Source organism: Canis aureus, chromosome 8 (assembly GCF_053574225.1).
Source record: "Canis aureus isolate CA01 chromosome 8, VMU_Caureus_v.1.0, whole genome shotgun sequence".
Classification (NCBI taxonomy): Eukaryota; Metazoa; Chordata; class Mammalia; order Carnivora; family Canidae; genus Canis; species Canis aureus.
In genome coordinates, this window is record NC_135618.1 from 56,247,198 (window position 1) to 56,274,840 (window position 27,643).

Below are 27,643 nucleotides of genomic sequence, written 5' to 3' on the forward strand. Positions count from 1 at the left end.
GCAGGAGGCTTTTAAGCAGAATGTGACATGATTTCAATTTTCTTTACGAGAGATACGCTGGCTGCCACCTAAATTCATGATGCTCCCACAGTGGTACCCAGGACATGGTTGATATTTGATGTTTTCTTCCTTCCCTCCTTTCAATCATTCAGAAATTGGGAATTGCTGAACATTGCAGAGAGAGACAGAGAGAGAGAGCCCAACCAGATACCAAGAGGGAAGTATCTCAGCGAATCTGCCTCCAGCTAGTGACTGTTTTTTTACCTTCTTCTGTTCTTGGAGTTGTCCATTTATCTCCCACTTCCAGACCTGGAGCCTCGCCTCCTGTTTTTCAGACCCAAACTTCGCATCATCTTTGACAGCCCTGAGGACCCCTCCACCCAGCACTCCCCCAAGCAGAGTAGCTCCGAGGCACACTCAGAAGCAACTTGGTGAGTTTATTTTGATGAAATACAATAATTATCATGCTTAGCAGCTGTTGCCATTTAAAATAAGAAAAACCTGGGCTTGAATTTAAACTGTTTGGTAAAGCATGTGCCCCGCCAATCTGGTCCAACGAAATCAGACATTATGAAATCCACAGAAAAACTGGAGCTTGTTACAGGAAGTTAAGATGCAAATCATATTTTGTTTCAAATGAGCCCGATGAATGCATAATTTTCCACAAAGAAATACTTTTGTGTCAGGATCCTTCTGCCAAGAATCGAAGTTTTGGGGCTGCAGCTGTTAGCAGTGTCTGATTGTCCATTTCAAACTGCAGGCAGTTCTGCTTTTCTAAGGAGGATTTGGAGCAAAGACAGGAAGAGGACAGAGCTGTGCTCATCAATTGTCTTCCAGAATATTCTCTGTGAGCTCCGCCTATGCTTCCCAGATGATCATACTTAACCCTTAGAATCTGTAGAGACTGATCCCCAAAGGTGAATCAATGGCTATTCCCAACATACTGTTCACCCATAAAGGGATTTTTCCCCCTTTCCTCCAGCACTTCTCTGAGTATTAATTCCATCTGCCAGTAGTCTTTTGATTTCAAGTGGAAGAAACCCAATTCAAATGAAATAAATCACAAAGAAAGGCAGGAGGGGAATTATTTGTTCTTTTACCTGGAAAGTCCAAACATGATCTGCCTTCAGATACCCTGGATGCAGGTAGAGGGCTGGACAGGAGAAGAAATTGGTCTCACACAAGAGAAAGAATTAATGTGCAAAACCACGGACCCTGCATTTGTTATCACGAATTTGCAAGGTACCACTTTTCAAGTTGTGTGATTTTTCTCCAGATGTAGGTGCAGAAATGACTGAGTAAAGAATTTGGACTATTTTGGACTCAGCAGGGATGATAAAAAGATAGAATCAAGAAGTAGAAGGGAAATGAGCATTCAGATGACCATCCCTGAAACAGATCTGCATGGAGAAGGGAGCAAAGTAGATCAGACATGGCCCAGTGGACCAGCAGAGAATGTTGCACTGGACATCACTATCGAGCAGAAGGTCAGGTGTTGTAAGAGGAATGGGAACAAAAGTTCTGGAAGGATATGTGATGATGAACACTAAGAGGTATGCTAAGGACAAATCATGTGATAAGTATTTACAACCTCCCGCCCATCCCCACCCCCACTTTCCAAGGAATTTTTTGAATGTCTGATCTGCTGGGATAGGGCTATGGATAAAGATGCGGAACATATGAAAAGTCGTCCACAAGGGCATTTTAGAAAGACAGAGATCCAACTTGAGGCAGAGAAGAAAAAGACAATGGGAGGAGGAAGCAAAGAGGGGGAAGGGGGCAAAGGAGACAATTAAGTAGGCTGGGAGTTTTGAGCAGGATAGAAGGAGCAGAAATAAGGAACAGTCCTAAGATTGAGATTTTGGGGAGAGAGATGATAAAGGCCATTGTTAAGAAGTCTTCTCATATATCCTGTAATGTACCTTTCCCCTCTGACATTGTCTCAAGACCCCTTTAATAAAAACTCAGAGTATTTTTCATGGCTCTTTGGAAATGTAGCATTTTTTTATTTGTGATACCAGGCTAAGATTTGAGAAAACATGGGTTTCCTGTATTTGGGGTCAGATTGCAAGCTTTGAGATTTTTAACATAGAACCTATGTGACCCCAGGCTGGAGCTGTGGAAAAGGGCTGCAGTGAGGTGGAGGTAAAAATCAAAAGAATCAAGGTCAAAGGAATTTTAAACTAGAATTCCAGATGAACAATGCAGGTGACTGTCAGTATTTGACTTGAACATGAAGACAGTGGGGCAGGTCCCAAAGTCTTCAATGAACAAAGTGGAGGATCTAGGAGGCAAGTGAGTGACAGCAATGAGATGGAGGATGTAGTATAATCAGATGGCAGGAGCGGGGACATTTAAACACCATGGAGAGAGCACTAGGGAAAGGCTCCAACAACCCCCCACCCTTCGCACCCAGAATTAACAGCGTGTACTTAATGACCAACCAATATTTGCAAGAGCCACAAGGGGAAGTGATATCCTGGAAAGAGAGTCATTTGCAGTGAAAACAGGTTCATGGAGTTGTGGAAGATGTCTTCCTTGGAACTGAGCACAGGGTGAAGAGTTGGATGGAAGGGAGTGATGGGGAATTTGGATCAGCAAAGCAGAATTAGACAGTTGGCTTTTCACATGGTTGGCTCTTTCTCAGTACGCAGTTTACCTCCTTGACCCTGCTGCCTAAAGGAGCCCTGCCTCCCCAGGTGCTATACAGCATTTCTCCCTTTATATTTTCTTCCTATTACTTAATATTGAATGAATGAATAAATGAATGGTCTGGCTCCCCAGTCAGCAGCCTCCATCTCCACTGAACTGTAAACTCCATGAAAATAGGGAGCTTGCCTATTTATTCACTGCCTTATCCCCAGTGCCTGGCACTTGGTAAACACTCAATAAATATATGTTAAATCAGTTAGTTAATGAATGGATGAATGAGTGGCAGCCCTATGAGGTTGAGAGGATAGAAGAGCACAGATGTCCACAAAGCTCTCACATTTGGTGTAGTGCCCTAGGATGAAGGGGTGTATACCTGGTGTGCCCGGAGTCTCCCTCTTGACTCCTGGGGACAGGTCTCTCCTGGCCTTGTTGCTGTGTCCTGGGAAGTAAATATTAAGGAGAGATACTTGCTTAAATCCACAGTCGTGCATTGGGATTTGTTAGCTCCAAGTTCTAGCCTAAAAATACTCCTCTCTGATATCAAGGACAAAATTTATAAACATGAAAGTGGTTATTATGGTTTAATCACAGGCTTGGTGGTAGTGACTCTTGGCAATCTCTCTGGGGTATTAACAAGAACAGAGTAAATATGTCATGTAGGCAGTATTTTTAGTCTCACCCACCCTTCCAACCCAAATGGGAACATCCCTGCAGAAGATCCTTGTGACTCCCTGAGCCCCACCCCAGCCCTTGCGGCCCAGAAAACATAGTCACGGGGGCTATGGTGGCAGCCACCAAACAGAATGAGGAAGACAGGTGAGTGGCTTTGCCTGAGGAAGGCAGCTCACTCCTTGTCAAATGGGCACCTGAGTCCCGGCCCCCGGGTCAGCAATCAACCTATGCTTCCTAATTTCTGTGGCCAACTCCCACACCTGTACCCCAGAATGAGGCTTGGCTGAAAGTCAAATGTGTCCCGTGGGAATGAGAAGGCCTATTCTGTGAACTTCTTCCCCAGGATTGACAGCTTCAAAAAAAAATTGACAGATAATCCCCAACTGAGCCACAAATCCAACCAAAAGAGTTTCCCAAATTACATCTTTTCTGAAGGTTTTGAACATGAAGTTTACACTCCATTCTGAAGTTGGGCTCCACAGCAGGCACCACACAGACATTAGACAGGTTGTTGTCGGAGTCAACAACCGGGATTAGACCTTCTCTCCCCACCCCCTTGCAAGGCAGGTGGGATTCTGAACCTGGCCAGCTCTCTCCAGAGCCCAGGCCCTTACACAAGATGGGGTTCTATCTGAGCAGCCCATCTACTCTCCCCAGGAGTTTATGTTGTATGGAAGATGTTGTTTTGGGCTCTACGGCAATATTGACCTCACTTCTGTTTGCTTTTATTGGGAACACACTCCTCTCACTTGAAGAACATAGGGTTCAATGGGGCTGACTCTGGCTTCAGCTCCAGAGGTGGCCTATGACCAGCCCTGACCTACCGTTTCCCTAGCCCCAGAGCGATCAGTAGGATTGGTCCTGGGATGGCCCTATGGTTCTAAAAGAGACCATACAGATCCCTGAGGCCACCAGCTTTACTGATTTGCTGTAAGGTTTTGCTGGGAGACACTTACCTCTGTGGGTGTCTGTTTATAAATATTACACATCATCAAAGCTACTCACCCTGTGACCAGGGCCGTATCAGCATCACCTATAAGTTTGATAGAGATGCAGATTCTTAGGCCCTACCCAGACCATCTCTATCTGAATTTCTAGGGGAGGTGACCAGAAATGATATGCTTTAGAGAATCCTCCAAGAGAGTCTGATGCTCACTAAGTTTGGGAAGCATTGGATAAGTCAGTTTCTGAGTCTATGCATTTGTCAACCATTTATAAAGAAAATCAGGAAAAATAGATAAGGAGGGGCGCCTGGGGGGCTCAGTTGGTGGAGCGTCTGACTTTGGCTCAGGTCACGATCCCAGGGTCCTGGGATGGAGCCCCAAATAGGGCTCCCCATTCAGCAGGGAGTCTGCTTCACCCTCTGCCCCTCCCCTTCCCCATACTTGCTCAATCTCTCTCTCAAATAAATGAATAAATTTTTAAGTATATATATATATTTTTTTTTAAAAAAAAAAACACACAGATAAGGAAAGCTCCATCATCACCCATCATTCTGTCTCCCTCTTTTTTTTTTTTTTCTCCCTTCCAATTTTGGTTACTACCATCTTCTACTCTCCTCACAGAGGCCCTCCCACGCCACTCCGGGGCAGCAGGAAGTGTGTGGAGAGCCTCATGCCCTTTCTGCGTTGCTGCCACCAAGCCAGCATTCCTACGCTCTGGCTGTCACAGCATGCCAGCACCCCCGATAGATGGAGAATGCAAGCAGGAGTCACATCTGCTAGTTCACAGCTCTCTCCTTGGCTCCTACAACAGTGCCTGGCGTCTGGCTGGCCCCCAGTAAGTATTTGCTGAGTGAATGACCATGAGGTCTGCTTCGCCAAGGCCCCTGGGGTGCGACAGAGTAATTCCCAGACCTGTCTTGGAGTCTGTATTAGCCTGCCTGGGCTGCTATAACAAAAATTGATAGACTACATGGCTCAAACAATAGAAATTTATTTTCCCACCGTTTTGGAGGCTAGGAAGCCCAAAGTCAAGGTCCAGCAGGCTCAATTTCTGGTGAGGGGTCTTCCTGGGGCGAAGACAGTCACTGCTTGCTATTTTCTCACATGGCTTTTTCTCCGTTTGTGTACATGTTGACAGAGGAAGCAAGTTCTTCAGGGTCTCTCTTTTTTTTTTTAAGATTTTATTTATTTATTCATGAGAGACACAGAGAGAGAGAGAGAGAGGCAAAGACACAGACAGAGGGAGAAGCAGGCTCCGTGCAGGAAGCCTGACGTGGGACTTGATTCCGGGTCTCCAGGATCACACCCTGGGCTGCAGGCGGCGCTAAACTGCTGCGCCACCGGGGCTGCCCTCCAGTGTCTCTTCTTATGACATGAATCTTACTGGATCAGACCCCTGCCCTTATGATCTCATTTAACCTTATACTATGTTTTTATTAATTTTTAATTTTTTTTCTTTTTTCCCCATTTTTTACTTCCTTTTTCTTCTTTTTTTCCTCCCTTGTCATCTAACCTTAATTACTTCCTTATTACAAATGTAGCCATACTGGGATTAGGACTCCAGCATGCAAATTTCAGGAAGGGCATGAGCATTCGGTCTCTAACAGAATCCTATTAATTTCCCTATTCCACCTCAAAAGCCCACACCTCTGCCTCATTCTGCTGTTCTCTTCTTCCCTTCACCTCTGCCCCAGAACAAGGCAGTTTTATCTTCTTTACAGCAGGAAAATTGAGTAAGCAAATCAACTTCTAAACTACAGTATAGACTGTGATCTCAGCCCAGGAATCTCAAATGCCAGAAGGGAGCTGTGACCCTGTCCCTCAAGGCAACAGGTGCTTTTTTTCTGGTTGTCCAGATGGAAGAGGCTGAGGGGGAGCTACAAGAGGGGGAAGAAACATCAGAGCAGAATAGTACCCCTGTATATAAATAATCAAAATATAAAATGTGGAATAAGCAGTGGAAGTAGATGATTTTTATCCATGTAAGTTAGGAGGAAAAAACAAAGAAAACGAAATTTAAAATGAGAATGATCATGCTATGTAAAAGCAAAAACAATCTGCAGAACATCAAGAATGGTGTGATCTCATTTTTATTAAAATAAATGAATATGTGAGCGGTAATACATTTATGTGATATATCGGTTTAGAGGAAAAAAAAAACAAAACCTGAATGGAGCAGATACTCAACCGTTCACAGTGGATACCTCTAGGGAATGTAATTAGAGAGGGAGGATTTTTACTTTTTATTTTATACACATCTGCATTTAAATAAGTCTATTAAATGTTGCATGTGAATAATGGAATGCTAAAATGGGATGAGAGAGACAATGGAAAGAAAAGACTCCAAACCTAAGATACAATGATTCTTTTATTAAGATTCCAGTAAAACAAGGCTGAGATTTTTTAAAAGGCAAGGACAGACATGGTTTGAGATAAAAGAATGAAAATCAATGTGAAGAAATTATAACAATCACACATGCAAAGTTAAAAAAGAAGAAGAAGAAGGAAAAGAGACATCTTACAAAAAGTTAAAGATGTAACAATGAGGAAAGCAGTATAATCTACATTGAAAAAAAAATGTGTAGGAGAAAAAAAAAAAAAAAAACAACCAAAGACCAAAGGTGAGAGGCATAGAAGGCCAAGGAAGAAATTGCTAGAAGTAACTAAGGGTAGGAGGGCTTGGATGGCTCAGGTCATGATCTCAGGGTCTTGGGATCAAGCCATGAGTGGGGCTCCCTCCTCAGTGGGGAGTCTGCTTCTCCCTCTCCCTCCGCCTATCTGCCTCTCTACCCCATTCATTTCTCTAAAATAAGTAAATAAAATCCTAAAAAAAAAAAAAAAAAAAGAATCAGCTAAGGGTTGAAGCTTTGTTGTCATGAATTTTGTCTGGCTTTCCTACTGACCCATCTCCTGCCAGGATTACTTTGTCCCAAAACACCCTCAGCCCCTTCTACCTCCACCTCACAATCTCTGAGTTTCCAAATTCTGTCTCCTGTTGACTTGTTGAGCACCTCCTTGTGAACACACGATGTGGCTCCTTAAATCAACAACAACGAAAAAAGGGGGTTGAGCTAGTGGATCCTGAGCCAGAGAAGATGCACTTCTGTCCTTTGCAGTCTTAGCTCTCAGAGGAAATGAGCACTCACCCTCCCTGGGGCAAAGCAGAATGAGTTGAAATCCCAGGCAAATGACCTTTCTGCACTTCCATTTTTGTAAAGTAGGGGAAGTAAGAACCTACCTCTTAGAACAGTTAGGAGAACTGAACACACAAAGAGCATTAGAAACCACTCACATAAGACCAATGCTCTCCTTTTGTAAAGAGTAGAATATGGTTTGAAGATTTCTCCACCAGCACACAGCAAGAATGTAGAGAGTTTATATTGAACTCTATGTCCTCTCTCTCCAGGGATTTTTTTCATTATGCTAGCTTGGTTTGGGGATTACATTTTGTGTTTGTTTGATGTCCTCACGGGACGTTTTTGGTTATACGCCTTCAGAGTTTCCAAGGAGCAGAGCTTTTCAGAGAGAGGCTGTCACTTGTGCCCCAAAAGTATACACAGTAGGATCAGCTGAGCCCCTTGATGCCAGGACAGAAGTTCAGCTTTCATTCAAAGGGCTTTTCTGGGGGCACCTGGGTGGCTCAGTGGTTGAGTGTCTGCCTTTGGCTCATGTCATGATCCCGGGGTTCTGGGATCAAGTCCTGTATTAGGCTCCTCGCAGGGAGCCTGCTTCTCCCTCTGCCTATGTTCTGCCTTTCTCTCTGTGTCTCTCATGAATAAATAAATAAAATATTTTTTAAAAGACAACAACAACAACAAAAAAGACAACAAGAACAACAACAACAACAAAAAAGACAAAAACAAAGGGCTTTTCCAACATTAAAGAGAGGAAGACTCATGTGTCCTCCCCTGGGGAGGAGAGAGCACCTCACCTTTCATTTTGCTGTCATCCCTGTTGCCATATTGGAAGACAGATTCAAAGGTTAGAAGGGCAATGTAATAGAGCTGTCTTTTTGTAAAATGAGTTGAAATGATATTTTTGGCATATTGGGTTGCCAAAAATGGACCAAATAGCCATTAAGCAATCAGGAACTGCCACCTGCCTACCCATGGCCGCTAGAAACCCTCTTCATGCCTGGCCTTACAGCCAAGAATGGAATTAACATGGAAGAAAGCGGAGCCAAGAGATGGAGAGTGTGAGATGCTGGAGATGGAGAGCGTGAGAAACTTGATGATGTCCCTTCTGAGTCACCAGAGCCAGATACTACTGAACTCTTCCATTACATGAGCCCGTATCTTGCTTTGAAGCCATTTTGCTTGGTACCTGCCTGTTTCATAGAAAAGGTATTATAAATATACCTACCCTTTGCCAACTCTTCCTGAAAGGTTTTCAGGGTAAATTTCCCTGCCTCACCAGTGCCTTCCCCATCCAATACCCAATGTCTCATCTTAGAGATAAATGGGGATAAAATCCCAGTGGTTTCCAGCATCATCTTTGGGGGTATCCTAAAGGCCAGCAGGGTCATCAGGTCATCATGGTACCATTCAGCTATTGATTTACCAACCATAATGAGAAGGGGACTTCAGGTGCTAGGAGTAGTTAGCTATTGCATTAGAATTTAAATAATGGTAGGCAAAGTCTCCAAAATATAATTGGCCAGGCAGGGGTCCACCTTCACAGGTTGTTCCTCATCCAATGGATGGTTAGCACCATCTGTCAAATGACAGGACACTTCCTTCTTTATTTTTTTATTTTTTTTATTTTTTTAAAGATTTTATTTATTTATTCATGAGAGACGGGGGGGGGGGGGCAGAGACACAGGCAGAGGGAGAAGCAGGCTCCATGCAGGGAGCCTGACGTGGGACTTGATCCTGGATCTCCAGGATCACACCCTGGCCTGAAGGCGGTGCTAAACCGCTGGGCCACTGGGGCTGCCCCATTTATTTTTTTTTTTAATATTTTATTTATTTATTTGGGAGAGAGAGAGTGAGCTGGGGGAGGAGCAGAGGGAAAGGGAGAAGCAGACTCTCCGCTGAGCAGGGAGACTAGTGCAGGGCTCCATCCCAGGGTACTGGGATCATGACCTGAGCTGAAGGCAGACTGAGCCACCCAGGCACTCAAGACACTTCCTTCTTGTGTGTCTCTAAGAGTTCTCAAAATGAGCCAGGTCTCTCACGGAAGATAGGCTTCCTCATGCAGCCTGGGAGTCACTTTGCACCAGCTCTAGCCCCCTTCATTCCCTGTGTCTTTGTTGTCATTGCTTGGCCAGCACAAGCCCTAGTACATGGTACTGTTGACAGAGTGCTCAGCCATCTGTGCAGTGGCCTGCCCACTCTTCACCACCATGCCACTCTCTTTGGTGCATGGCCACTTACATGTCTTGCTATTTTCCATGGCCTCTGTGGTTCTCCATTACCTGTATCTCTCTCTGGCTGGTAGGAAAATGCCTGTTCCTCCAACATCCAGACTTTTCCAAGATGGGTCATCTTCACTGAGAGGTTCAGGCTCTTGATGGCATCCTTATTCCAATTTACTGTCCAATGCCTCTGGAAGATCCCCCCATTATGGTGACTCAGGCCACAGGTGAGGCAGTTCCTCTAATTCCACCAGGCCTTTCCTTCTCAGACAGCATGAGCCTCTAGCCTGGCCTACACCCAGAATCCCTGCTCCCTCAACTTCCTGACCCTTCCACAGAGCCCAGACCCTAAAAAATTGTGCCTCTCTGAATCTGGAGATGGATGTTGGGGAGGAAAAAATTTTTTCTACCCTGCAAAGACTCTTCTGGCTGGTCTACAAATTAAATCAACATAAGAGTAGACTAAAAGGAGAAAATCAAATTTAATTTTGTACACACAGGAACCTCACATCCATGAGAGGTTCAAAGACAGAGAGGTAAAATGAGATATATCTGCCATCCTGAGCCTGGGACTTCAAAGGGGAAGAGGGTTATTTACAGGGCAATAAGAAGAGCTGATGTTTGGTAATTAGATGTTTGCCCTGTGATACAGATGGGTCACTCAAATAAAATTTATCTCCAGTAATAACTCTTACTCTGGGAAAGACTCCCAATTTGGATTCTCCTAGGTGGTTAAGGGAAGGGCAAAAATTTCTCTTGAGCCTACAGAGTCTCAATTTGCTTTCAGCTCAAAATAGTCCACATGCCAAAGTGGTATATTTTGGAGAGACTTATCTTGCACCTCTTCATTGTTTAGGAGTCTCTGTTGCCCCTTCTTCCAAGCAAGTATCTATCAGATACACTCCAAGTTCCTTAGACATGTCTGAATGTGTCTGGTCACCCAAACTGCAACCGACACCATCCTCAGTAAGAACTCCAGACCCCCAAGCAACGATGAGATTCATCTTCCATTTTCTACCTGACTCTCCCAGTTGCTCTGTCTCTGCTCTCTCTGCTCTCTCTTCAATAAACTCTGCTCTCACTTTCTGTTGACTGATGTTTGATTCCCATCCTTTGTAAAGCCAAGGATCCTTTGGCTAGTCCTGTGGGACCCCTACCAGCCTGCTTGCACCAGAAATAATCAGAAATACCCTGCTACACACACACACACATACACACACACACACACACACACACACAACTATTTACGTGATGTTTGAGACCAAATAAAAGTTAAAAAATTTTTGTACCTTATATTATTTCCTTAATAATATGCCATGAGCACTTCTTCCTTGTCATTAAACATTCATCCAAAAATTCACCTTGTTACACTGTGTGCATGTACCATAATATATTTTTTTCCTTTTTTAAAAGATTTTATGTATTTATTCATGAGAGACACACAGAGAGAGGCAGAGACATAGGCAGAGGGAGAAGCAGACTCCCTGTGTGAAGCCTAATATAAGACTCGATCCCAGGACCCCAGGATCACAACCTAAGCCAAAGGCAGAGGCTCAACTACTGAGCTACCCACATGCCCCTATTTTTTCCTTTTTGTTGGGCATGCAGGTTGTGTTTTATTTTCGCTCTTACTAGAGCATCATTGATGACAGCTACACATAATCTCTTTTTGTTTGTCTGTTTCTCTCCTCCGGATAGATTCCTAGAAGTAGAATTGTCAAGCCAAAGGATATAAGCTTTTTCCAGGCATATATTGCCAATTTTTTCCAGGTACATATTGCCAGATTGCTTTCTACAAGGTTTTCCAAGTTTATATCTTCACCAAGAATGTGAAAGGGTGGATCTTTCTTCAACTTCTTCAGGAACTTTTCCAAAATTCATCATTATATGGTTAGTTTCTCTTTAATCTTTGCTTATTTGATAGGGACAATTGTTTTTCATTGTTTTCCTATGCATTTATCTCATTGTTAGCGAGGTTAAACTATTTTATTGTTTATTACCTAGTTATAGGTACACCAAGAATCTTTGTCCTTTGCTGATTTTTCATGTTTGATTATTTGGGGCTTTCTTATAGAATTGCAAGACTATTTTTCATATTATACTTTTTTGCCACAGTTCCTTTTGCCTTTTCATTTTGTTTAACACAGATTTGATTCACAGACACTTGAAGAATAATGTAGTAAAATCAATCATTGTCTTCATGGCTCTTTCCATTATTTTTATGTTTAGCAGAGTTCTCCTTGTTTCCTAGTAATTTTTCTAAGCACTGTTTTGAATTTATGGAATAAAACCCAAGGGTAGGGATCCCTGGGTGGCGCAGCGGTTTGGCGCCTGCCTTTGGCCCAGGGCGCGATCCTGGAACCCAGGATCGAATCCCACATCAGGCTCCCGGTGCATGGAGCCTGCTTCTCCCTCTGCCTGTGTCTCTGCCTCTCTCTCTCTCTCTGTGTGTGTGACTATCATAAATAAATTAAAAAAAAAATTAAAAAAAAAAAAAAAAAAAACCCAAGGGTATTCCTCTTCACGGTTTTCATGTTGTTTTGTTTTTGCTGTTAAGCACCAAAAGCCTTTCCTCTTCCCTAGGATCTCACAAAATAATTTTCTCATGGTTCTTTCAGGGTTTCATGTTTATGGATTAACTTTTCCTGAATGAATTAGAAATTAATAATGTTTCATTAAGAAAAGAACGTTTGTGGGGTGCCTGGGTGGCTCAGTTGGTTGGGTATCTGCCTATGGCTCAGATCATGATCCGAGGGTCCTGGGATCCAGCCTGGCATCAGGTTCCCTGCTCAGTGAGGAGCCTGCTTTTCCTTCTCCCACTCCCCCTGCTTGTGCTCATGCTTTCTCTCTCTCTGTTAAATAAATAAATAAAATCTAAAAAACAAACAGAAAGAAAACATTTATGACAAAATTTGTATCTATTTTGTGATATTTAGGAATGATAGTTTAGTAAATAAAGAAGAATTTAAATGGTGTATGATCCCAGTAATGAGATTTAAACACTCTTTTAGCATTGTCTACTAAAGAGCATATATTAATTCTTTAATAATTATTTTGGGGCTTCTTAATGCCCCCAGGCTAATGTTTAATATTTTTATCTTAATATACAAAGTCTTTCTTAAATTTGCCCCCAGGCTAATATTTAATATTTTTATCTTGATTTACAAAGCCCTTCTTAAATTTGGTCTTTGTCTCCAATTTCTGGCCCAAAATTCCTAAAGCCCTTTGAATTTCCTGAGTGTGAGAGTGCCTTTTAAACTCAGAAAGAGCCTTTTTGAACGCCCCCTCAGTTTATCCTAATGAGGTGACAGGGTAGGGCCTCTAGATAGCCTCAGGATGAGGCTGGTCTCCAGAAAGACCAAGAGATTAGAGGAATAGAACTTTCAGCCCCACCCACGCACCTCTGGGGAAAGGAAGGAGTGGGGGTGCTGCAGAACCCGCTCAATTAAAAACTCCTCAACAATGCAATTTGCAGAGCTTCCAGGTTAGTGAACACATGAACCTCTCTGCAGAGACGTGGTGGACCCCAGTTCCTTGGGGACAGAAGCTCCTGAGCTCAGGACTCTCTCAGACTTTGCTCTCTCTGAATCTGGCTGTTCATCTGCATCATTTATCCTTTATCATAAATGGGCAACTGGACATAAACATTTCCCGAGTTCTGTGAGCCGCACTAGGAAATCAAGCCTACAGAAGGAGTCTAGGGACCTCCAGTTTCTAGCCAGTCGGTCAGAAGCACAGGTGACGACGGACTTGCGATTGGCATGTGAAAGTGGGCAGTCGTCTGGGACCGAGCTCCTAACTTGGGAGATCTGATGTTATCTCCAGGTAGATAGTGTCAGAATTGAATTGAATTGAATTTAAAGGGCACCCTATCAGTGTCCACTGAGGATTGGAGAATTGCTTGGGGGTCCATTCCTACTTCTCACTACCAGATAACCTTCTGCCCTATTTATGCTTCCTGGTGCTCCAAGTCCTTTAAAGAAGCCTGTCCTTCCCTCTACTGCAGGGCTTCTCACCCTTGGCACTGTTGATATTAGGGGCCACATAGCTGTTATAGGGGCTGTCCTGTGCCTTGGAGGATGTTAGCGGCATCCCTGGCCTCTATCCACTCATGCTAATAGCAGACCTACCCCTGCTTGCCCCACCTTACACCTCACCAAGTATTGCAAAAACTAAAAATGTCCCCAGACATTGACTAATAGAGAAGGAGATGAGAACCACTGCCCTTGGCCTTCCTTCCAAGGATAAGGGTCCTACTTATCCTCTGAGACTCAGGTCAAGACTTACCTCTGCCTAAAATTGTTCCCTGATCTTCCCAGATGAGCAAGATACAACACATTCCCACGAAGAGGGTGCAACCTCTTTTCTTCCTCTCTTGTTTACTAAACCATTCTGTGATCTTGGAGATTACCTCCCCCACTGGACTGTGAGCTCCCGGAGCATCTGCATCCCCAAGCATGGTGCACAATGAGTGTTTGTAGAATATATGCAAAAATTCTAAAAAAAAAAAAAAAATTCTATGCAGTTACAGCCCATTATCAAATGTCGTCTGTCTGTATACAGGAGGTGGGTGACAGGCAATGGAAAAATTAAAAGTTTTGAGGCCAAACAGGATGGATACATTGATCAGCCTCCTGGCCATGAAATTAAATCTGCATCTCTATGAAGATACACTGGGGAATCTATAAACTGTGTGCAATCTCTCCCAAGCTTATGCAACTCCCGCCATAGAGCAGGGGATGATAAGGCTTTCCCTCCACCTTGGGTGACAATAAAGAGACTGCCAGCCAATCAACGAGTAGAGCACAACTCCCTACAGAAATAACTTATAATAAGAGCATTCCTTTTTAAAAAATATTAATGAAACCTTGTTGCCATAAGCTTATTGCGGCAGGATTCCATGAAAATAAACATCATCTAAGTTCCACAGAACTCCTCAACTTTCCTTCCTGGATCTGGTGCAGGCAACTGCCCTGGACTTCATGCAGGATCTGGAGATCTTTTTTTCCAGAAAGTTAGTATTGATACTTTGCATATACCTGGGTGATGGACATTAAGGAGGGCACGTGGTATAGTGAGCACTGGGTGTTATATGCAACTGATGAATCACTGAACTCTACCTCTGAAACCAATAATACATTTATCTGTTAATTAATTGAACTTAAATTTTTTTAATGAAAAAAACTTTCAGTATGACAAGAAACATTTCCTTCTCAAGTCAATAACTGATACCTTTTCCTTTTTTGCTATTACTGGAAATCTGAATAGAATACGATTTTCTTCTGAGTGGGTAAAAGCGATCTTAGCCTAAGAAAATAAATAAATAAATAAAAAGAAACAAAAAAAAATGTTGACACCTTTTTCTTTTCTTTCTATTTTCATGTGTATGAGAATTTTTTTAAGATTTTATTTATTTATTTGACACATAGAAAGAGCACAAGTAGGTGGGGTGGCAGGCAGAGGAAGAGGAAGAAGCAGACTTTCCACTGAACAGAGACTTGAGGCTCAATCCCAGGTCCCCAGGATCATGACCTGAGCTGAAGGCAGATGTTTAACCCACTGAGCCACACAGGTGCCCCTTTGTGGGAATTTTTAATGCAAAACAGGAACATAAAGCATTCATGTGAGTCAAAGTGTTAGGTAGGTAATTCTGTAATATCATTAATAAACCAGTTCAGTATTTTCTTGCTCAGGCCAGCACTGGGATTTTTAAGACAATTAGCTTTCTTTCTTTCCTCCCTCAATCTCTCTTTCACAGTAGAAAGATGGAATTTATTTGAAGTTTAGAGATAAAACATATAATTTCAAAGAAATGCCAGACTTTCAGAGAGCAGTTGGCCAGCTTCACAGTATCCACTCCCACTCTCACAATATTAGAGACACATCCATGAAAACGTCTAAAAAGCATTCAAATGGGATTTTTAAAGTTACCATCATAAAAAGTAATTGGTAAGTACTTCTAGTACTGATTAGAGAGACCAGAAAACAATACATCAAATTTAGTAAAATATATATTAGCTGATACTGGTGACCTACCTGGATACTTTTAACTTGGACAAGGAACACTACACCCAGCTCCTATAAGTACTGGCTGCCCACAGCTGCCTCATTTTGTGACAATTGCCTTCCTCTGAGGAGAGCCATCCTTTTTTTCTTTTTTTTTCAAGATTTTTATTTATTTATTTGAGACAGAGAGAGACAGCTCAAGCAGGAGGGAGGGGCAGAGGGAGAAGGAGAAGCAGACTCCCCACTGAGCAGGGAGCCCAGCATGGGGCCCCATCCCAGGACTCTGGGATCACAACCAGATACTTAACTGACTGAGCCACCCAGGTGTCCCAGAAGATCTATCTTAACCTGGTACATTTCTTATCAGTGAAGCCAAATGATGTTTCTAGCACTTTGACTGAACAGTAGATTCCATTCATGCACTTTAAAAAAGCAAGTCATGCTACGTGTAAGTAGATGTTTTTAATGTATTTTCTGTTGCTCCTGTGGGTTTGTTATTAAAATGCAGTGGATTGAATGCATGGATATTATTTTTAACGCCATGTGGAAGCTAGACAGTTTTTATTTTACTAATAAGCTGCAACCTGGGAGGTTTAGAACAGTGCTTCAAAAACTATATTGTGCATCCAAATCACTAGGGAGTCATTAAAATCCAAATTATAGTTCAGTTGGTCTGGGCTGGGACCTTAGATTCCACATGTCTAACAAGCTCCCAGGTTGACGCTGATGGGGCTGGTCTGGGGACCACACTTGGAGAGTCAGGATTCATAATGATAAAACCCACACAGCTAGTTTGTGGCCTCGCAGGGACAAGGATGCAGGTCTCCTGACTCTTCCTCTGGTTCTCTTTCAACAATACTGCATGGATTTTAATAAGGTAACCATAAAATTTATCATATAAACCGAGATTTTTTATTTTTAATGTAAAAGGGGGCACTGTTAACAATCACCCGGCATCAAGCAGGACCGTCCAAGGCAAATAGGGACTTACGGTGATCTGAGCTTTAGCAGAAGTGGAGATTGCCTTCCAGTGAACAATTAAACGTTTAGTCCAAATCTATTGGGAAGAAGTGCAGTCCAAGAGGAAGTCAGTTCGTTTTACCATTGCCAGAGATGTTTGGAAGCGTAAATAAAAAGAGCAAGGATAAGAGGGATAAATTTAATTTATGTAGTTGTTCAAAAGGCTATTGATAAGATTCTCCAGTAAACGCTGATAAAGATGAGTCAGCAGAGGGGTGGAAGGAATGTTTCCTTGTGATAGGAAACTGACTTAGGGCCCAGAAACAAAGGCTGGGGATAAACAGGCACTTATCTCTGCTGGGGTGGGTGGCAAGCTGCTGCAGCACCGGGGAGACAGGAGTGATGGGATTGGCTCCAAGGAGCCAAGAATGTGCACTTGGCTTAGAATAAGGAAATGAGTGTATTAAAAAAGCAGTTTCAAGGTGCTGCAGTTTAGGAGCGAGTAAAAAGGAAGCTGGAATAAACGTCAGATAAGATACCATCTTGATGAGGACTGGACTTTTTTACTCAAAGGGAGACTCACTTCAAGGCAAGTGCAATTAAGAATAAAATGCTCAGCTTGTCAGTTTGGATGAATATTTAGGGCAAAGTGTGTGACACAGTGGGGAGGCTGCAGAAATTGCACCAAGATAGTGTGGTTTTAACAGGAGGCTCTCAATGCACGTCGCCATCGCTTAGGCCTGCAGACCGCCCCCCCCCCCTCCCCAAGCCTGGATCTGTTCAATCAGAATCTTAAGAGGATGGGCTCAGGCATCCATGTTTTGGGGAAAGAAATACTCCATTGGAGATTCTGGTATGCAGGCAGGGCTGAACACCAATGAGTTGACTAATAAGAATGATATAGAAATAAAGGTTAATGTTGTCAACCAAAGAAAAGTGTTTACAATCAGTTAATGGAGCATAATAGCATAATGCATGATTCTTAATATTCATTTTTATTCAACATTTTATTGAGAAATAGAATGCACTCTCTGTGCATAACACACGCTTGTACAACTTAACAAATTGTGTAATGAATACCCATGAAGCTGTATCAGCTCAAGAAATGAGAAAATTGTCCACACCCCAGATGTCCCTTGTGTGCCCCCCTCCCAATTCTACTACCCTCCCTGCACTCTGGAGGCAAAACAATCCTGGCCTTTTAAATGATCAATTCTGGGGTGCCCAGGTGACTCAGTCTGTTAATCATCTATCTCTTGGTTTTGGCTCAAGTCATGATCTCAGGGTCATGAGATCCAGCCCCACGTGATGCTCCGTGCTCAACAGGGAGTCTGCTTGCAGATTCTCTCTCTCTCTCTCCCTCTGCCCCTCTCCTCACTCATATTCTCTCTCTCTCTCTCTCTCTCAAATAAATAAATAAATCTTACGCTTTATTTATTTATTTTAATTTTTATTTATTTATGATAGTCACAGAGAGAGAGAGAGAGGCAGAGATATAGGCAGAGGGAGAAGCAGGCTCCATGCACCGGGAGCCTGATGTGGGATTCGATCCCGGGTCTCCAGGATCGCGCCCTGGGCCAAAGGCAGGCGCCAAACCGCTGCGCCACCCAGGGATCCCTTTTTCTTTTTTTAAAAGATATATCCATGTTGTTGCTTGTGGCTGTGGTCTTTCTGTTCATGATGCCAAGCAAGGCTCAGAAAACTCCCTGCCCTTGGGCCAAATCCTGCCTACCGCCTGTTCTGCAAAGTACTTTGTATGAGAGACCCGCATGACACTGAAAGGTCAGGACACAATAATATTTGAGTTGTATGCACTTGCTTATTCTTATATAACACTGTTGTTTTCAAATTTTATTTCCTAATGGAAATATTTTTTCCAAAAAGCCCTTTTCAAAGCCTCCAGTAAAAAACAAATAATACTTGCACTTGAAGCAGGATTGAAGTTGTGGCAATTTTACATCTCTCCCAGCCTCCAACTCACCCCTTGAAGTTCCCGTAGAACATAACAGAGTTCCCAAAAGAAAAGATGTGGCTCGAGAATTGCAGATCCATTGAATATGAAATTCTGGGACATTTTGTAATGGAAACAGTACTTGGAAAGATGAGTCTCTCTCTCTCTCTCTCTCTCTCTCTCTCTCTCCCTCCCTTCCCTCCTTCTTTCTTTACAGCTAGTAAATTACCCTGAAATAATTTGCCCAAAGTAAGTAGGCATGGGTGATGCTGAACTCCAAGAAATGTTATTTGATTGGGGGAGAAAATATAAACTGAACCAAAGCAGATAGATTTTTGCAGTCAGAGAGAAGTCGGAATGTTAAAAAAAAAAAAGAGCCAAATTATACAGCTCCAGTCGGTGTGAGCCTTCTATCTCTGGTCAGCTCAGCAGTTAAAATCCAGTTCTTGAAATGCTTTTATGTTCTAAGACTTCCTTTATTCCATAGAAAAAGGCAAAGGTGATTCCCGTTAAAGCCAAAAAACAGCAGTGAGTTTGATGTTTAACTGCTCCCAGTTCACTTTCCAAGCAACTCTAGAAGAAACATATTCATTTCACATTTTAATAATACATTTTAAAAGGGCAGAAAGGATCCCTTTGTTCGTGTTCAAGAAGAATTAACAAGTGTGGCTTCATCTGTTCCTTTAGGAAAGAAGTTGAAGAGGAGATGGTACCATGTGAAGTCATTGCTGCTGTCAAACCCAGAAGGTTCGATCGTCTGGTAATAAGGTTTGCCCGAAGGAAGTAGTCCAAGTGGTTCTCGATGTTAGTTAATGACTGTTGGCACCCTTTTCCTTTTCACAATCGTATGGACACATTTATGCAGCAAGAGAAGCAAGGTCAAAAATCTACCCACGCTCTGCCTCATTTAGGATGCTTTTGCCTGCAAATAACATATCCATCTCAAATAGCTTTAACTTGGGGGATTTATTCTCTCACATACCAAGAAGGATGGAGGTAGGGTGGGCATTCGAGGAGTCAAAGGGCATCATCAAGGACCCAGGTTCCTTCTAGCTTCTTATCCTCCCTCTGCAGTGAGTTTGCTAGTCCTCAGCTAACCATCCCCCACCCCCCAACCACCACCACCACCCCGCCTCCTGCCCTGGTCCCAAGTTGCCTGCCACGATCATAGTCATTACTGGCACCAGAATGGAGACTTTCCCGTATGTCTCTCCTTTTCAATGAGGAAAATCTCCCCAGATGCACCCCAGTGGGTGTCTCGATGTTTCATGGCCAGAAGGACTGTACACGCCCACGCCTGAACCAAGCACTGACAAGGAATGGGGCACAGTGGCCAGTTTGGACTAACCAGGATTTGCCTCTGAGTCTTGGGGGAGACACCCACTTTGCCTATACAAGTGACTGTACAGAAAGAAAGAGGACCCTTAAAATCGGGATGACCAACAGCACATGCTGCAGGCTACAACTCTGTGTGCAAAACATGAGCTTTCTCATCTGTCTGTAAATATCTTGCTCGTGAGTGCCCATCCCACCGACGGCAAAGGTGGGAAAATCTTAACTTCCAATTAAGGTAACTCGGTCACTGTTTGGAGCAGTCTCTCTCAAGGCTCAATTTCTTTTGGATAAATATTTAATCCATTTTATGGGTCAGATTGGCTCCCAGGGCTATCTCTCTATTCTCCGGGGTTAATTCCTCATTCTCCCTGTCGAGACACCATCCAGGTACCTGGACAGCCTTACGCTTTCTTCTGATGATGGGGGTTGGGGAGGAAGGAGGTCCTCATGCTCCTAATACTGGCTCTGAGATCTTCACTGCCCTCCACAGAGATGTCCTGCATCATCACTGACACGTCTTCAGGCCTCTCTACTGCTGATTACCAAGTCAGTGGAGCTCACGGTCAGTCCTTCTACTTGGGTATATGCCTGGGTGGCTAGACATGACCCACCTTAGTTTCCTGCTGGCTCTGCAGATCCCTCTGGGACTTGGTTGTGACTTCAATTCAGTCTCCCTGGCCTGGGTAATCCATCCTGCAGCTCTTGGCTACAGGATCACTTTGACCTTGTAATAAAAGGACAGCTAACACATTCAATTGCTTTCCTTGTCCTTTCAGTGATGGTGAAGGGGGACGCTGGATAATTGTCAGAGACTCAAGACATTGGCACAGACCCTCTCTGCATGAGCACATGACACCACCAATGGTAATGCAGCCCCCCCGCCCAGGTTGGTGCAGAGCTCCTTATGACTTACCGTTATCCAAGGGTCCCAAAGGCGGATTAGGGCCCAAAGGCCACTGCTCTAGCATTTCCTGCAAATGCCTCTAACTATTTCTTTTTTTTTTTTTTAAGATTTTATTTATTTATTCATGAGAGACACACAGAGAGAGGTAGAGACACAGGCAGAGGGAGAAGCAGGCTCCAGGCAGGGAGCCCAATGTGGGACTCGATCCCAGGACACCAGGATCACAACCCGAGCCAAAGGCAGATGTTCAACCACTGAGCCACCCAGGCGACCCGGCTCTAGCTATTTCTAAACCACATCCTCCACCAACTCAGCAGGAGTTCAAGACCAGAGAGGGGAAGAGAAGCACACTTTTCTGACCCTTTGTCCTCTCTCCTTGCCTCTTACATCCAACCCCCAAGACCAAAAGGTAGACACATGTTCTGCTTCCCTCCCTATCTGTTCAGAATGCCCCTGTGCATCAAATTGCCTTTCTTCCCTATCCTATGGCTGCCAGGTGTTTGTACCTCTCCTCTTGCCTGGGAAAACAAATCTCATGAGCTAGTCTCAGTAGAGACAATGGTTTCCCTTAATAGGGAAAATGACCCAGATTACTGAAAGAGGAAAAACATGTCTGTTTCCAAAACAGCATTCATTGGCATGAGTATTTTAAAAATGTTACTCCTGTTCCATCACTTGTCAATTGTCTGTGTCAAATGCATGCTTTGCAGCTTGAAACAGGCAATGCTTTGTTAAAGAAGATTGCTTTCACAAACTTATTTATAATGAGCATTCAAACCAGTGACTCAGAAGCCAGGAATTCATTCACACAGTTCTTGTATATCCGGTACCAATGTATTCTATTAATTGGCTTAGTTTAGTGGGTCATTATGAGAGATATCCCTTACTGAGCACCTACTATGTGCCAAAAATTTTACATTCATTCATTCAACTACCTTAATTCTAATTCCATATCTGTAAGGTAGTCATATTTTCATCTTCTATCTTACTAAGGCTCAGAGAGCTTGAGTAACTTTCCCCAAGTCACAGTGCCAAATCTAGAATTCAAGTCCAAGTTTTTCCAACTCCCAAATCTGAGTCCTTTCTTCCTCAGCAGAAGCATAGTGACAGTATAACATGACCAAAAGGCACAGACTCTGGAATCTTACCAACCTGAATTCTAGTTCCTAGCCACCGTCCACCATATGACCTTGAACTGTGTGACCTCCTTTACCTTCAATTTTCTCATCTCTAAGAGGGATCGGTAATAGTTCACACCTCATAGAGTTGTTGTGAAGATTGAATGAGATAAAATACTGTATACATTAGAGTTTAGGGCAGTATCCAATGAGTACTCGATAATTACTTTTGGCCATAATTGTTGTTATGTACTGCCTCTCCAATGGGTCTTCATGCTGAAAAGAACTTAGACAGCATCTATTCTTACTGCACAATTTTACAAACAAGAAGACGCCAAAAGTTTATTCTACTTCTCCATATTAACATATATATGTGCATATACATGCAATTTTTGGTATATACAGTTTTAGTCTCCAAAGCCTGTGATATATATGTCCAGGCTTTAGGGACAAAATTTATTGTTCTTTCAAAGACAAATACTACAGAGTCCCTGAGTGGCTCAGTTGGTTAAGCAACTGCCTTTGACTCAGGTCATGATCCTAGGGTCCTGGGATCAAGTCTCCTGACAGGCTCCCTGCTCAGTGGAGAGTCTGCTTCTCCTTCTCCCTCTGCTCCTCCCCCTACTCTGCTTGTGCTCTGTCTCTTTCAAATAAATAAAATATTTTTTAAAAATTGAAAAAAAATTTAGAAAGACAAATACTGGGCAGCCCAGGTAGCTCAGCATTTTAGCGCCGCCTTCTGCCCGGGGTGTAATCCTGGAGACCCGGGATCCAAGTCCCACGTTGGGCTCCCTACATGGAGCCTGCTTCTCCCTCTGCCTGTGTCTCTGCCTCTCTCTCTGTCTCGCATGAATAAATAAACAAATCTTAAAAATAAATAAATAAATAAATAAATAAATAAATAAATAAATAAAGTAAAAAGACAAATACTACAAGTTCAAAAATCTGTGGATCTCTAAAGGTTGTTCTTCAATTCATTGGTTTGAGAGTGTCTTACGAACCTGTGGGTCAGAAAGACACCACCAATGCCATGGGGGAGCAAAGCATTCACTGGTCCAGGCAAAGCAAGAAAAGGAAGCTTGAGAAGTCAGCTTTGGAGGATATGAAGGAAAACTGCCAGACCCATGATTAGTTCATCTATCATCGGAAGAAGTCAGTTCATAATTTCAAAAAACAAATCAAAATTGGGCCATAATTAGGCCCAATTAACTCATCCTTCAAACACATTCTTTGTGGTGGACATCTGTTGTTTTGGCTGCCTTTCTGATAACTACAACCCAGTTTCCCTTCAGAGGAACTATATGACTGCCATATAGTTATTTGGGGGTGACCCCATCCTTAGCTACAGGAATGGGTCCTAATTGGCTTAAGCCAATCAGCTAACCTTGTCCCCCAAATTGAAGTTCAGAGACAGGCACATAACGTACCAGAGTGACTGGGACTTGAAGTGGTGTCTGGGGGAGCAGCAGCTTTCACTCTTCTGAGTATGTCACAACCATTTTGCTTCCATGTAGAGGTGGCCTGAGGCTGAAGCTGACCTACAGAGAAAGACAGAGTCAGGGTGGTCACACTGTGTGAAACTGAATGTAGATCACATCCTAAATTTCTCAGTACTGTGAGCCAGTATGGATCTACATGCTTAGGACATATATCATTACACACCCCAGTGAGAGATACAGTACAACCCCATTCTCCAGGAAACCCAAGATTCAGATAAATTAGAACTGTCTAGTGTCCCAGAAGCCAGGATTTCCACTCAGTTCTCTCTGCATGCTTCTACAATCCTCACAACAACACTCAAGAGTTTAAGTAACATGCCCAAAGAGACACAGAAGGCAGATAAATGGAGGTGGGTCTCTCATTCAGAATTTTTTGTCTCCAAAGCCTGTGTACTTAGCTCTAACTTTAAACTATAAGGTGATTTTGAGTCAGATAGAACAAACAAAATTAGCACATGCATTTTATTTTATTTTATTTTATTTTATTTTATTTTATTTTATTTTATTGATTAACACATGCTTTTAGGAGTTAGTTTCCAGATCCCATAAGACTAAATAAATTCCAGATGATTTATATTTTATTCTTTTTTTTTTTTAATTTTTGTTTATTTATTTGACAGAAAGAGAGAGAGCAAACACAAGTAGGGGGAGCAGCAGAGGGAGAGGGAGAAGCAGGCTCCCCACCAAGCTGGGAGCCTGACGTGGGGCTCAATTCCAGGACCCTGGAATCATGACCTGAGCCAAAGGCAGATGCTTAACCAACAGATTCATCCAGGAGCCTCTATTTTATTCTCTCTCTCTCTCTCTTTCTCTTTTTTAAAGATTTTATTTATTTATTCATGAAAGACACAGAGAGAGAGAGAGAGAGAGAGAGAGAGAGAGAGGCAGAGACACAGGCAGAGGGAGAAGCAGACTCCATGCAGGGAGCCCCATGTGGGACCCGATCCCGGGACTCCAGGATCATGCCCTGGGCTGAAGACAGATGCTCAACCACAGAGCCAATCAGGCATCCCAGTTATTCTTTCTTTTTTAAAAAAATATTTATTTATTTGAGAGAAAGACACCCATGCATGTATGGGGCTGGGAGAAGAGGGAGAGAAACTTCAAACTACCCGAAGCCCCAGGTAGGGCTCCACCCCCTGAGATTATAACCTGAGCAGGAACCAAGAGTAAGATGCTCAACTGACTGAGCCACCCAGGCCCCCCATATTTTATTCTTGAATTCACCCACTGATATGGTATAGGAAGAGAAACAAGGAAGGTAAATATGATAACCTCACTATGCAACGACAGACACCCCCCCTGGGTTTATCTCCTGCTTGGAGGGTCCATAGGACCCACTAGGTCTCTGGCAAACCCATTCTCTCCATCGTTCTGGGTATGCTGCTGAACATACATTTCCCAGCGTCCCTTGCAGGGAGGTGTTATCACATGATTTGGCTCCTGCCAGTGGAATTCTGGTGGAGGTACTGTGTGCCTAGGCCTTAGGCAGGGGACGTGGCTCCTGGTCCTTGGCACTGGGGTTAATGCAGCCACCTGGCCAGGCTCTGTGATGGAAGGAACATGGGTCCCTGAAAGACTGTGCAGACTAGAGTCCCTCCAGCGATGGAACTGCTTATCTCCTAGCTGCTATCATGAGTGTCCTTAAGCCATGTTTTACTGGATATTTTTGTAATAGCAGCTTAGCTTTTGTACCCTAAGACAAGGGTCTAGAGGTCTTGGAAAAGAATTAGTCATCCTGCAGCTGAGGTCTGGGCTAGTAAATAAGCTCTAGCTGTCTACCTCAGGTTGACAGCTCGAGTTTTATGCCTCCCTGTTAGTTTCTCAGTGTGAGCACACGCTGCAAGTGTGTAAATAAAACAAGCATCGGGCAGGAACTGTGGCAGGCTGCAGAGTCCTTAAAGCATAGAGCCACCATCTGCAGCAGACGGCAGATGAAGAGGGCCACATGGCTCAGGAGCATGTCCTGAAATCCTGGGGTGTGGGCAGAGCCTTGGGGACAACAAGTCGACCCCGGGAACATTTGTTACATGAAGACTGAAGACCAAAGATGAGAGGTCTCCTCTTCATAGGGGAAGCTTCCAAAATATTACTGTGATGGGGATTCTTAGAAAAGGAATCAAACAGGCCAATAATTCACCAGTAACCAAGAAGTAGAACTTCTTTTGTCTTTCTCTCTCTCTCTCTCTCTCATCGTAGCCCTGCTCAGAAAGCACCTTTGGCTGCATCAATTTTCCTAGTCAAAACAGTGTATTTCAAACTCCCTTTGCACAGATAAATATCACCTGTTGTGGAAAAACACTCAGAGAAATGACCGTGTTGTCATCTGCTGCTCAGAATGTTAAAAAAAAAAAAAAAGCACAGTGGTCAGGGACTAGGACTCAGAAGCCAGCTCTGCCACTTACTAGCACTGGGGCCTGGGCAACTGCGTGTGACTCAGCTTCCTCATCTGTAAACTGGGGATGATGATAATAATAGTACCTACAGCATCTTATCATGATGAGGATTTACAGGTCTCGGAGTAGCACCTGGCATGTAGTAAGCACCACGTAAAAATCTGTTAAGTGTGAATACCACCTTTCAGGACAGGGTTTTTACAATGTGCATCAAAAGCCCTGAGCTAGCAATTCTATGTCTAAGAATTTTTCCTAAAGGGATCATTATGGATGTGTGCAAAGATTTATCTTCAAAGAAGCTCATTGCAGTAATAAGTGATCATCAATAGGGCACTGGGCTAAATCAATGGCAGTAGAGGACAGTCATATTTTATGCAAGGGGTTGTATTGCTGAAGATCTCACAGAATGCAAAACTCATGTTACGCAAGATTAAATTTCCTACAAAAATGAAATGCAAGGCAAGATTCACATTACTTCAGATTTTACCCATAAAGCAAAGTTTAATTAATATTTTATATCCTACTATTTCAAACTGTGTAATTCAAATTTGCATTAAATGTAACCTGACTGTATATTTATTATGGAGCTGCACAAAAATTTATGTTACAGAAGAATAAGCCATGGCTGAGGAGGACATCCATGATACATCAATTTTAAAGAGTGTGACCTCATTTTCTTCAGATAGACATCTTTTAAATGCTGGCAAAATAGACATCAAATTTAAAGCGTACTAGATTCCCTGCAATGTGGTTCCTTCTTTTTATCACCCTATATTTTCTAAATGTTCTACAAGGAAGGTATTATTTTTGTAACAAGAAACAATAAAAGGAACTTTTAAAGAATAAATGTAACATTGATATTAACTTAATTTTGAAAAAAATAGCTACTCAGACAAATGGGTATGTAAAAGAGGATAATTCCAACCCGTTAACTGATGTCTACAGCCTTAGTGAATTGGAGATTTGCTTTTTCTCAAACACTTGGTCCCAGGGATTGGTCTGGACGGGAAATAGCATATCCGACCGGAGTTCACACTAAAGTTCCATTGGCCTAATCCAGAACCCAGTAAATCTTTCAGAATATAACAAAGAACACTTCAGAAGCCCAGTTACACTGGACCATTTATTCAACAAGTCTGTGTATACTTCTTTTGAGATTTGACAATATCCTTTATATATATATATATGTGTGTGTGTGTGTGTGTGTGTGTATATAATGGATATTTATCTTAAAGATCTATTTATTATGGATATATTTTTAAATGTATGGATATATATATATATATATATATATATATATATATATATATATATCAAGACACCTGGGTGGCTCAGTTAGTTGAGTGTCTGCCTTCAGCTCCGGTCATGATCCCAGGGTCCTGGGATCAAGCCCTGCATCGGGCTCTCTGCTCAGTGGGGAGTCTGCTTCTCACTCTCCTTCTGCCACTCCCCGTGCTTATGCTCTTTCACTGTCAAATAAATAAAATCTTAAAGTATATTGAGCCATTTTGGTGACTCAAAAAAGTGCAAAGAACATGAAGAAACTTCAGTCAACTTCTCTTTGCTCAGTTTCCCTGACCATAACTGGCACATTCCATGTAGAATAGAAAAGAAAAGGAAGCCGTACCTCTTTATTCACTTCCTCCTTTCCAGGGAAAGAGCAGGAGTTCTGGGAAGATATCCAAGGGACCTGAGGGAAGCAAAGTTTCTTCAGACAGCCCAGAGTAGGCTGTGGCCTCCTGAACCTTCTGTCCCACAGTTGATAAGTAGTGGTGTTAATGCTCATTCCAGACAGACAAGACCTTACCTCTCCCCACACCAGCCATTCTGAATCCATCTGAGGTTTTCAT

General features: G+C 42.9%; 1 long non-coding RNA gene across 1 annotated transcript; it reads left to right on the forward strand.

Moving 5' to 3' along the window:
* Window positions 1–27,643, forward strand: LOC144318137 (uncharacterized). The gene is made up of 6 exons (XR_013383977.1): window positions 1–431; window positions 1,277–1,553; window positions 4,890–5,103; window positions 19,229–20,438; window positions 20,653–20,762; window positions 27,447–27,643. It is a non-coding gene; the product is annotated as an uncharacterized LOC144318137 (long non-coding RNA).